The sequence below is a fragment of the Chelonia mydas genome, chromosome 7 (genome assembly GCF_015237465.2).
Source record: "Chelonia mydas isolate rCheMyd1 chromosome 7, rCheMyd1.pri.v2, whole genome shotgun sequence".
In the NCBI taxonomy this organism is placed as follows: domain Eukaryota; kingdom Metazoa; phylum Chordata; order Testudines; family Cheloniidae; genus Chelonia; species Chelonia mydas.
In genome coordinates this window covers 76490526-76502557 of record NC_057853.1, presented here as the reverse complement: position 1 = coordinate 76502557, position 12032 = coordinate 76490526, and positions in this window count along the sequence as shown.

Genomic DNA, 12032 nt, shown 5'->3' with positions numbered 1-12032 from the left:
TTTTTCTCCCAGGTTGAAATAGTGGCTGGGAAGAGTAGAGACAGTGCTCTAGAATTCTAGTTTGTTTTTAAAATAACTTTATTTACATAATTATGATGACTATACTCAAAGTCTAGAAAATCTATGCAACCAAATATGGATAGACTTGTGTGTGTGTGTGTGTCTCTCTCTCTCTCACTCACACACACGCGTGCGACACTGGTTCTTTTTTATTCTTCAGGATGAAATGGGCTATAAAAATGTAAGATACTATTTATTATTGCTATTATTTATAACTGAAAACAATAAAAATGAAATAGGATGTTGTCTCTGCTCATATAGCAGATCATGAAACAGTTAGAAGGACTATAGAAATAGCTGACAACCCAACCACAGGTAAAATGTGCTCACTATTAAACCTCAGCTTTATAATAACTGTGAATAAAATAGTTCTTCCTCAGAGGCAAAAATAGTATAATTAGCACCTTGCACTAAGCAGAGCATAAACACATCTTGGCTAGAGTGGAAACTTATCCTCTTCCTGGGGTTTGACCTTAATGTTAAATTAAACAACAGCAAAAGATAGCTTGGTAGTGCCTAGCATGAAATCCTGGCTCTATTGACTTATTATTCTGATTATTATTTGTATTACAGTAGTACTTAGGAGCCCTGGTCATGGATCAGGACCCCACTGTGCTAGGTGCTGCACAAACATAGAATAAAAAAAGATGGGTCCTGCCCCAAGGAGTTTACAATCTCCGTGGAAAACAAGGTGGATACAGACATACGGGGGAGTACAAGGAAACAATATTGGTCAGCATGATAGGCAGAGGTCTCAGCACAGCAGCAGTCTAACTGTTGTAGAGCCAGGATTTCATCATAGAATTTTCTTGTCTGGATCTCTCTGCCCCTAGATCCATCTGCCGGAGAGACACACATTCTAACCCCTCTTCTATCAGAGCAGACAAAATCGATTTAACCTCAGAGTGACTCAGCAAAAATACTACTTCAGCTCTATAGCACGCGCAAGCATTTGATACCGTATGACTAGGCTTGGCAGAATGCAATTTTTGGTTTTTTTTTATATTTTCAACAGATAATACCTGTTTATTTTTAAGCATTTATTTTTATCTATTTAAATTTTTGAAGTTCAGAGAAATGGGGGGTGGGGCAGACAATTATTTAATGACAGTAGATGTTGAGATTCAAAAAATTAAGTTTGTTGCTGTTAGCCACAAGTTAACAACATCACATGTCAAAATATACCAAGTCAATATCCTTAAATCAAACTCTAAGTTCTCAAGCATTGCTTGTCTGACTTCGCATATCTGCAAATTTTGATTATTATCAAAAGGAAATATTTTTTTTGTGTTAGTGTGTGTGCAGTAAAATCAACAGTTACTGACATTTGCCCATAAAAATCTAATCCTTCCAAGCCTAAGGATGACTCACCAGATTGTTCTTATTTCAGTGTGGATTCCTTGTGGGAATATTTCATAGGGGCAAAGTCTTCACGTGTATCTTTCACTCTAAATAAATAAGTAAATCTCTCTAAACTCTCATACAGAAGACAAAGCAAAAACCTCAAACAATCCACATTCCATCCTCACATTTCATATGGCTTCTTAACACTGCAATGAACACTACTGTTCAAAGAGTACAGCTTTACCTCTAATAATGTAGGATAGAGAGAAGGACAGTCGAGTTCTGACTTAGCAGGAACAAATGGTAGAAAAGTGGAAGCTGGAAACCTTCCAAATGGAAAACTAACAGTCAGCCCCAAATTTTAAAAAGTATTTTTGCTGACTGGTGTTATGTCTTTAGAAATAAAAACTCTGATTGACCTACTCTGTAATTTCTTGATATATACACCCTTGGGAAAGCACAGAACTGATAGCTTTGGAAGTTTTACCTGAGTAAGGCGTGCAAGAGTAAGACCCATAAATAAATCTCCAACCACAAATGGTTACCGTGCTGATTTAAAAAAAAAACATTATTTAGTAATGATTTATTACTTCTCATTGGGAATTTACTTTCATACTCCAATGTAACATTTTACCTTAATCCTTTCTATATCTCCTCTCTTTCCTTTCATCCCACCAAAATAGGGTGACCCAGATAGCAAGTGTGAAAAATCGGGACGGGGTGGTGGGGTAATAGAAGCTCATATTAAAAAAACAACCAAAAACTCAAATATCAGGACTGTCCCTATAAAATCGGGACATCTGTCACCCTACACCAAAATGACAGAAGCTCATCTCTGCAGTTCACAGCCAATTTGTAACTTAGAAGAAGCTAACAAAAATTATAGCCTTGTGACTAGACAGCATATTTATAAAATTTGTATATGAAGATCAAACAAATTCACTAGAAATATAGATATCTTAGACCCCTAAGTATAACTAAGATAGCTAATGAGGCAAACTAATTGCTTACAGAGTAGAAACATTTCTGCAGTCAGAGTGATGCTTTTGCACATGATTAAATAATCCTACGCCAGTGCCCCTCTAATTCACAAACTGTATGACAACAATGTAGAAGACTCTAAATGATGAGGTGAACAAATAGTATTTGCTCCTGTTCATTTTTTCACTACACATACCAAACAGGTGCTGTTTCTTCCATCTGTTATCTGTGTTAATAATTGAACTGTCAACTCAGAAAGTGCTTTCTCAGGGGCACTTTTTTTTTTTTCAACCAATAGAGCTATTACCATATATATTCTTCTTCAAGTGATTGCCCACATGGATTCCACTTCTGGTGTGCATTCGCCCCATGCACATGACATTGGTTCTTTTGACCAGCAATGTTTCTTGGGACCATGTCTGCACCCTGGATGCTCTCTCACACACACACCTCTATCCAAGGGCACAAAGGGTGGAGCAGGCCCAGCCATCCCTTGGTTCCTTCTTACTGACGTGTTTGTAAGAGAGAATCCATGTCCGCTTCTCGTGCAGATTGTGCAACTCAAATCCTTTTTGTATATATAGTTAATTAGTATATTAGCATAGATAATATAGTTGTTAGTTTGTTCTGATTATATTTTTTCTCTCTGTTGGCTGTAAAAAAACAGAACAACTTTGTTAGTGTTAGGAACTACTCAAACACTGGGATTTAGCCTCCATGACTGAAGCAAAGTCCTCATGCTTCAAAACATTTCCCTCTTGTGAATGCGACTATTCCACTGAAAAATGGGCAGTCAAAATGACTTTTGCCTTGGGGACAGGCATATGCTCAATATGTATTCAGTTTGTCTTTCATTTTCGAAGAGGACTCAAACAGTGAGAGAGTCGCACCTTAAATTATTTCTCCTGGAGTGCTCGAGGAGAGCCTTCTCAGATCTAGAGGAAAAAGGCTGTAACACAATGTTTCCTAAGTGGTGGGTCCTTCAAAAAAGAACTAGGTAAGTCCATGGAGGATAGGTCCATCAATGGCTATTAACAAGGATGGACAGTGGTGGTGTCCCTAGCCTCTGTTTGCCAGAAGCTGGGAATGGACAACAGGGGATGGATCACTTGATGATTACCTGGTCTGTTCATTCCCTCTCAGGCACCTGGCATTGGCTACTGTTGGAAGACAGGATACTGGACTAGATGGACCTTTGGTCTGACTCAGTATGGCCGTTCTTATGTCCTGACCCACTAGTGGGTTGCGGGAAAGTTCTAGATGGGTTGTGGCACCCAAAGCAAACGTATGTTTCTCTTAGCATTGTGAGGAGGGGAGGCCCAGAAAGAGGAGGCTGGGTATGGAGAGTAAGCCTGCCCTGCACTCACCCTGGACTGGCAGCTCCTTTCATGTGAGACTAGGCTTGCAACACTTAGAGCAGGAAGCCGGGCACAGCCCTGTGGGACAGGAGCTGCTGCTGTGGGGGAGTCATGAGTGTGGGTCTGTCTCTGTCTCCAACCCCCTTCCCAGGGCTTCCTTCCACACTAGGCCGTGATTAGGGTTGCGGTGCCTGGGTAGATATTTAATTGTGGGTAGAAAAAAAAGAGAAAATGAAGTTGGTGGGTCACTTTAGTGAAAGGTTTGGCAATCACAACTCTAACAGACCTGAACAGGCTTCAACCCTGAGCGCTCCTATGAGTTGTGGTTTAACTCCGAGCTCCTGGGCTCATTCACCAAAGAAGGCATCATCTATTGAGACTGGTATAGCAGCTAAGTCCTCCTCCAGCTGTCATATCAAAGGGGGTAGAAAGGAAAACTGATTCTTCACGCTCTCCAGGACCAAGTAAAAATAAAAGGCATACATCACTTCAGGCTGCTCAAAGGTTTCACCGCCAAAATTGGGTTCCTCTGACACCCTGACAGAGCCCAGTCTCCAAACAACACTACCGTTTTGCGTGAACTTCAGTACTTCACCTGGTACCAATTGCTTGGAACCTACATCAGCACACCTAATGCTGACAGTCCTGGCACCTGCAATCAAGATGCTAGCCATCACAAAACAGTTGCTCTCACCACTGAGAGTACCAAACTATTTCTCAGATCACTCTATACCAAAAGGACTGCACAGCCTGTCACCATTATTGTCTGTGACTCTGCGAGTGCCTTGTAGAGTACTGACTAATGACACCATGATGGTGCTAAACACTTCTTCAGTGCCAACAAAAGGCAGACTTAGCTCACCCTGGAACCCCTGTGAGGGTAGCCCTGCTTCTAGAGGAGGAGTACATCTGTTCTTCCTCCACTTTAGAGCATCCACTACCCACTCACCTCAGCCCCATTCACTTGACCCTTATTGGTCAGACAGTGAGTCTAAGACCATTACTATAACCATAAGGGATCTAGGAAAGCGCACTCACCATGGTATCCATCTGCATTGCAACTAGACCCTGACCCCTGTTAGATAATGTTAGATCCTGGCCCTACTGAGGGCCTGTGACATGCAGCCAGCAAGGAAACCGAGCTCTACTTCCTCCTCTAAAGCTAGATCTCCATCCCCTGGAAAGTCCCACAGGGTTATTCAAGAGGCATAGGTGGCGCTCACTCCTCACACTCTTCAGCAAGAAGAACACGGAAGTGAAGATGAACACCTGCAAACTAAGGAACAACTGATTCCAGCAGCTATCTCCTCATCCTCCCCAGGTGATGCAGTTGTGCCCACTACTTCTAATCAGCCAGGTGATTATGAGACATTTCAAGAACTTCAGCTCTGAATGACAGTTACTATTGAAATCCCTGTAAAGGTAGTGCAGAAAAAAATCTCACAAGCTGCTTGACACTTTGCACATGTCAATGCATGGAAGATTGGCCCTGCCATTTAATGAGGGGCTGTTAGAGCCAGAAAAACATCTTTGGCAGACCCTACCATCTGTGGTGCCGACCTCCAAAAAGGCAGACCAGCACTTTAGGGTACCTTCAGCTGGGTTTGAATACTTCCGGTGTATTCATCACAAAATCACATCAGTAACTCTGCCCCTGCCAGGCTTTCACAATATCCAAGCAAACCAGTGAAGCGGGCAATTCACTAGCAACCATGAATGGGTTGCGAAGGGCTCTATCCTACAGCATATCTTCTACAAGTAGGCATGCCAGACAATAGGTCTGTTTACCATAGATAAAAACAAAAAGTGCCAGACTCCTGTCCTGGGGTAGGGGAGAAGATAGTGATCTGAGCCCAGGGGAATCTGTTAGATAGCTAGGTTCTTGAAGGGCCTCATTCATGTATTCTCCCCAGGCTGGGATCTTAATATAGTTTGATCTGGGTTAGTGGCTCTTTCCTTTGAGGCCCTGGAAGCATTCTGTAAAGAGACTCTGAACACCCACCGTCTATGAGGTCTCTGCTTCTGAATCACCAGATGGGGAATACATATTGACAATCACTTGAAAAAGAGAAAAATGTTATGTACCGCATGGTAACTGGTTATTTGAAATGTGTTATCCACATGAATTTCATGACCCCCTTCCTTCTGACTACTACAGAGTCATATACCCCTAGATTCTGTATTGGGAGAGGAACTGAGGGACAATTGGCCTGCTTTGCCCTTTATGCCCTCAGAAGGGGGCGGGGAGGTAAGGCATGAGAGCATCTAGGGCGCTGCAAAGTGCTGTCCCAGTAGACACTGCTGGTCAAAAGAATTTGATCTTGTGCATGGAGCGCATGTGCAACAGAAGTGGAATCTGTGTGCACAACACTTCTCAAAAACAAAAACCCACAGTGACAATGGGGTTAGAAACTTTGTATGAGCAATTCTAGTATCTAAAGTGATGTCAAATTGAAGTTCGGGACTAGAGATGTAGTTGCCTCGATTATTAATGTAATTGTTTGACCAACTCAAAACTGCTTTCCAAATTTACATGGGAAGATTTTTTGTAACTGTATATTTCTATTACAAAATATATTCTGACTGCAGTTATCCAAAATAAAGACATTTGCAAGAGGCTGAGCTATCTAGTCCTAGTCCTGCAAAGCATGTAAGCATTATTCTTAACATTAAGCATGCTGAGTAGTCCCAATTTCTGGATTCTATATGATAGGAGAAAAGCACATGCTAATAATTATTAGCCTTATACTGTTTTGGTCTTTTAATATTTCTGCTAGAAATATTACAAACTACAGATATTACTAACATATTTTACTGATCTGGTAAATGTCTGATATTGCCATAAATACTGTAGAAAAGCACTTTCTTAATTTAAAGAATTAATTTAATTTCCATTGCCACCTGGAATTCCAGAAGCAACTAGCAGAGCACTCCAAAATCGTAAAACTCTTGAAGAAAAGGTGGGCAAACTATTACTCATCAAACCCTCAACGTCCTTTCTTCATCCATCATTTCCATCTTGTTTGAATTAGGTTTTAGCCAGCTGTCTCTCATCCAAAGGATGACATTCACCCTCATAAAGGATATCCATCCAGGTCAAGACTGAGGCACACACATGGAAGGAAGCTTTCTCTGTTCAGTCTGTTTTATTGACAAAAAGCTTGATCTACTGACCATTTAGGTCTACGGAAGGACTCTCATTGACTTCAACTGTTGTTGGATCAGGCTCAAATAAAAGATGTTTGTTGCTAGGGCTAACACCTGTCTCTTTAAATTAGCACTAACTTTACTTTAATAAGAAGCAGAAGAAGATCAAAGTTGAACTAAATTCCTTTGGTGACAAATCTATGCCATTAGCTGCATCTAAAATGGTGGTATGTGATGGTAATCCTTAGTAATGCTTCCTTTTTCAATTTAAAATTAAACTCTGAGAAATCAAATGCTATAAAGCCTTGCAAATACTTGCCTATACAAGATTTCTATGAGACATATTTCCACTCAGGAGAATATCTAAATAGAGTACAGTATGTGTTGAACACATTTCTGCCAGAAATGTTTGATATTCAAAGAGTAGGTGTAACAAGCTGTGGGAACCAAGAAATTAAAAAAATATTGCAATGCTGTCAAGAGTAAGTGTAGACATTTTATACCCACTAAACTAAAAAGAAAAGCCTTACATTTAGAATAATTTGCTGACGCAACACTCAAGCAAAGCAGTAATTTAGATAGATAGTGATGTTTCTTCTACTACCCAACTTCTCTTCTGCTAAAAGAAAGCTAAATCTTTTAACTATTTAATTGCTGTGATGTACAACAGGTGGTGAATAAAAGGATGGTTTGAGGGGCTGATTCTTCTGAAAAAATCTTCTGCCTGTAGATCACCAAAGCCAGGATATGGATCCTGGGCCTAATTCCAGCCTCCTTCTGCTGTTTTGTGCTGCTCCATCTTCAACAGAATAAAGGAGTCAGAGGCTGGTTTTACCAACTATCTAGGTACTCCACTTGTGGCATAGGGCCAGCATAGTAGCTTTATGACACTTGACTGCAAAGGTGGCATAAAGCCCACCTCATCCCCAGTTCAGAATATCTGCCTGTATCTCCACAGCAGGTCAACCTAGTCAGAGTTAATCAAGTCTGGCCTGCAAAAACAGAAACAACTCACTCCTTCTAAAAATGCAATGTAAAAACATCAATCCGACATTTATTTAAGAGAAAAGGAATAACACTTTTGTTGGAAACCCTCTTTTGACATGTTTTATTTTTAAACTTAAACATCTTTCAGCTCAAATGAATATAAACCCTGATTTTATAGCAAAACTAGGGCCGTTGTAAATAAACACAAATTACAACCAAAGCAAATGGAGATGAAACTGAATGAAAGACTAAATTTTGAATTAAAATGTTTCTAGTATAAAATAAAATGATGTTTGAACCAGCTGGGGAAAAAATGGACTCAAGGAGAGTAAAAAATACTCACATTCATTGGGACCCAGTCACACTGTGATTATACACACACAACTTTCATTGATTTCTTCTTGGTTCCAATTCAAGTCAATGTCTGTTAAATGTGTAAGGGCTGCAGGCATGACCCCCTTTATGCTATTAATAGAATGACATTGTGAGGCCCATTAAGATGGATTTGACAAAGTGTGCTTCACAAGCATTCTAATTAGCAATGTAAAATTCTAGAAAGGCTCCCACAGAATCCCATTGGTTGTCTTTACTACAAGGGGAAAAAAAACCTCTTTCAGAGATGTTAAAAGAGTAGTTAATGGTGACTGGCCTCACTTGTCCTTGCAATGATTGACCACAGCCACACACCCACACTGTTTTTGGCAGAACCATTGTGGTGCACTCTTGAGATTTCCATCCTGTTAAACTCTGTAGTATTTCTGGAAGCGAGTGCTCCTGGGAAACTTGAATATAGGATGATTTGTTCTGGGATGATCGATTGGAAGAATTAGCTAAGTTGTGAAACACCTGGAGCAACTATTGGGTTGCAGATGCATGGTGTTGTATCTGCATTGCAAGTACCTAGTGTGATGCCAACAGACAGGATCGAACCTGGGGCCTCTGAAGCTTAAAGCATGAGCCAACTGGTTGTTAGCTAAGGCTGTAGCGCTGACTCAATCTCTTTCTCTAATTCAGGGGTGGGCAAACTTTTTGGCCCGAGAGCCACATCGGGGTTGTGAAACTGTATGGAGGGCCGGGTAGGGAAGGCTGTGCCTCCCCAAACAGCTTGGCCCCAGCCCCCATCCGCCCCCTCCCACTTCCTGCCCCCTGACTGCCCCCCCTCAGAACCTCCGACCCATCCAACCTTCCCTGCTCCTTGTCCCCTGATCTCCCCCTCGGCTCCTGGGACCCCCGCCCCTAACTGCCCCCCGGGATTTCACCTCCTATCCAAACCCCCCTGCTCCCCGTCCTTGACTGCCCCGCCCCCTGTCCACACCCCCGTCCCCTGACAGCCCCCCTGGGACTCCCACGCCTATCCAACCCCCTCCTACTCCCCATCCCCTGACTGCCCCGTCCCCTATCCATACCCCCACCCCCTAACCACCCCCCCCAGTACTCCCATGCCTATCCAATCCCTCCCCGTTTCCCATCCCCTGACCGTTCCCCCCCAGAACCTCCACCCCATCCAACCGCCCCCTGCTCCCTGTCCCCTGACTGCCCCTCAGGATCCCTTGCCCCTTACCCAACCCCCCCTCCCCATCCCCTTACCATGCTGCTCAGAGCGGCAGGAGCTCACAGCCCTGCTGGAGCCAGCCATGCCGCCCGTGCTGCCCAGCAGGCCAGAGCGCTAGCAGCGTGTCGTCGTCACTGCGGGGGGAAGGGCCGGGGGCTAGCTTCCCCGGCCGGGAGCTCAAGGGTCAGGCACGACAGTCCTGCGGGCAGGATGTGGCCCGCAGGCCGTAGTTTGCCCACTTCTGCTCTAATTGGTCTTGGTGCCACTAGATGGGACAGAACACCACACCCAGGAGGAGGCGTGTGGGTTACATACGTCCCCTAGCTAAGGAAGCGCGTCCCGAACTTCAGAGACTTCCCAGTTGAAATCCCAGACGAGCCCCCACTTGTAATGCCAAGAGACCCTGGTCGTCGGCAGGCAGGATCAAAGCTGGGGCCTCTGTGGCTTAAAGTATGAGCCTCTACTGGCTATTAGCTACAGCTGTAGAGCAGATTCAATCTAATTGGTCTCGGTGCCACTAGATGGGACAGAACACCACACCCAGGAGGTGTGTGGGTTACACTGGCACAATGGGGTCATGGCCTCTAGGTGCTACCAAAAGACAAATAAGTAATAATTAGCATGTTCTATTCACTGGAATCATGTTACGGGTTATGCAGTATCATAACATATTCTGTCTATGTTTGGATTGGGACTAAGAACTGCTAGCCTTGTGCATCAATTTTCAAAGCAATTCTTAGAAGTCATTCATACTTATGGAAATGTCCCCCAAAATATTCTGCCAAGTCTGTGGTTTAGTATTAAAATATGTAGGGGATGTAAGTTTAGTAAATGGATCTTTTTTGCCTAGGCCAGTAGAGCCCTGACACGTTACGGTAAAGATGATTTTAAATTTTGGGAAGAGGTGGCCTCTCACATTGGATGAAATTCAGTCCAGCATAAGGCCCTCTGCACTACATAAACTCCGCAGTTGGGCTGTATAAATGGGCTGTGCTGTGGCCTAACATACGGCCTTCTGCATCCTGAGTGGGTTTCTCCAATGAATTCAAATATTCCAGCACTGAGGCTAGTTCCAAATGGTTCAGCACAAATGGGATTTTGGGGGCTCGAGCCATGCCACCTATGGCTATATAATCTAGGGTGTCAACTCCCCACCCCCAGAATGTGCAGTCACTATTCTAGTCCATACACTGGGACACTGGGATATCAGCAATGGAGGAGCTATGTTGTAGCCTGCAGCCCATTGCATGTTGGGGACTGAATACCGTACTTTCTGCTCCCACTTAGTTCCCCAAACAGTTACACAGACTTCTTGTGGGGAGGTGTGAATTCCATCCCATATGGGCTCTTCATGCCAGTTGATTCAGAGTTGTGTTACCTGCTGTGCAGAAAGCAAGCAGTGTACCTTTCTGCTTAGACTGTAAATGCCATGGGACAATTTTTACTCTCAAACGCATGTGTAACCCTGATGAAGCAATGGAGTTTTAGATTCTCTAAATCTCGTAATACTTTATATTAACATATTGTTCCATCCATTAGAGTTCTGGATTTATCCCACTCCAGCCAACAGCATTCAGTTGTGTCACAAATGCTAACTTATATTTTCTGAAGAAATGTGGTTTCATGAGAGTAAATGGGAATTATTATCTAAGGAAAGGCTTAAAGGGAAAAACCAAGGTCTAACAAATGAGAGAAAGAGGTAGTACTTAGAAGTCCAACTAAACAAGCTTTTGAGCAAGATTAGAGTTGGTAAAGGAAACCCGCCTCTGCAAAACCACAGAAGACAGAGATGGTTTCCATTCTTATTATGTTAAATGTGATGAATAATTACATGTATAATTTTTCACAATACACATAACTAGCAGAACTAACACAATTACTGAAGTATCATCACATTAATATTGCATAATTAAAAAGAAAATTGACACCCCAAAAATACGGTTAAAAATTGACGTATTACCTCAATTTGAACTCTGACTACATATGGCCCTCCTATAGTTAAAAGCTCAGGAACAGTTGTCTGTTTAAAGAATATTAATCTGAAAGAACTGGTATTGACCTATTTTAGAAAAAAATAAGATAATGAATCGTAAAGAAAATAAGTGTCAAGAAAATTAATCTCTTGAAACAGGTCATTATTCAACTTTGATTGATTTTCCTGGTTAGACATTATGAAAATAATAAATGTTTCAATAATATTATCCAAGTATTCAAAATAATGCATTTTAATGATGCATGATTATATTCTTGATGAATATACTCGCTAAAAATCTGAAAATGCAGAACTTTATTGCAAACACCACAAATATTAACTGTAGTAAGGTATAAATTTTGTTGTCATTTATACATTGTTGTAATTGATAAATGATGCAAAATATTGGCATCCTTTCAATTTCTATTACCTCCACCCCTTCACATAACTTTATTAGCATTTCATTCTAAGACTAGGTGTCCAAGGATTTGTACTTCACCTACAAAAATTCATTCTGAAGTGAAGCTTCAGATTCACTGTTGTTGTTCAGAAGAGACTGACCCCTTAACAACCACTGGATTCCGCACTCACCATTTTTCAAGAGATGCCTAGAACAGATAACTTAAAACAC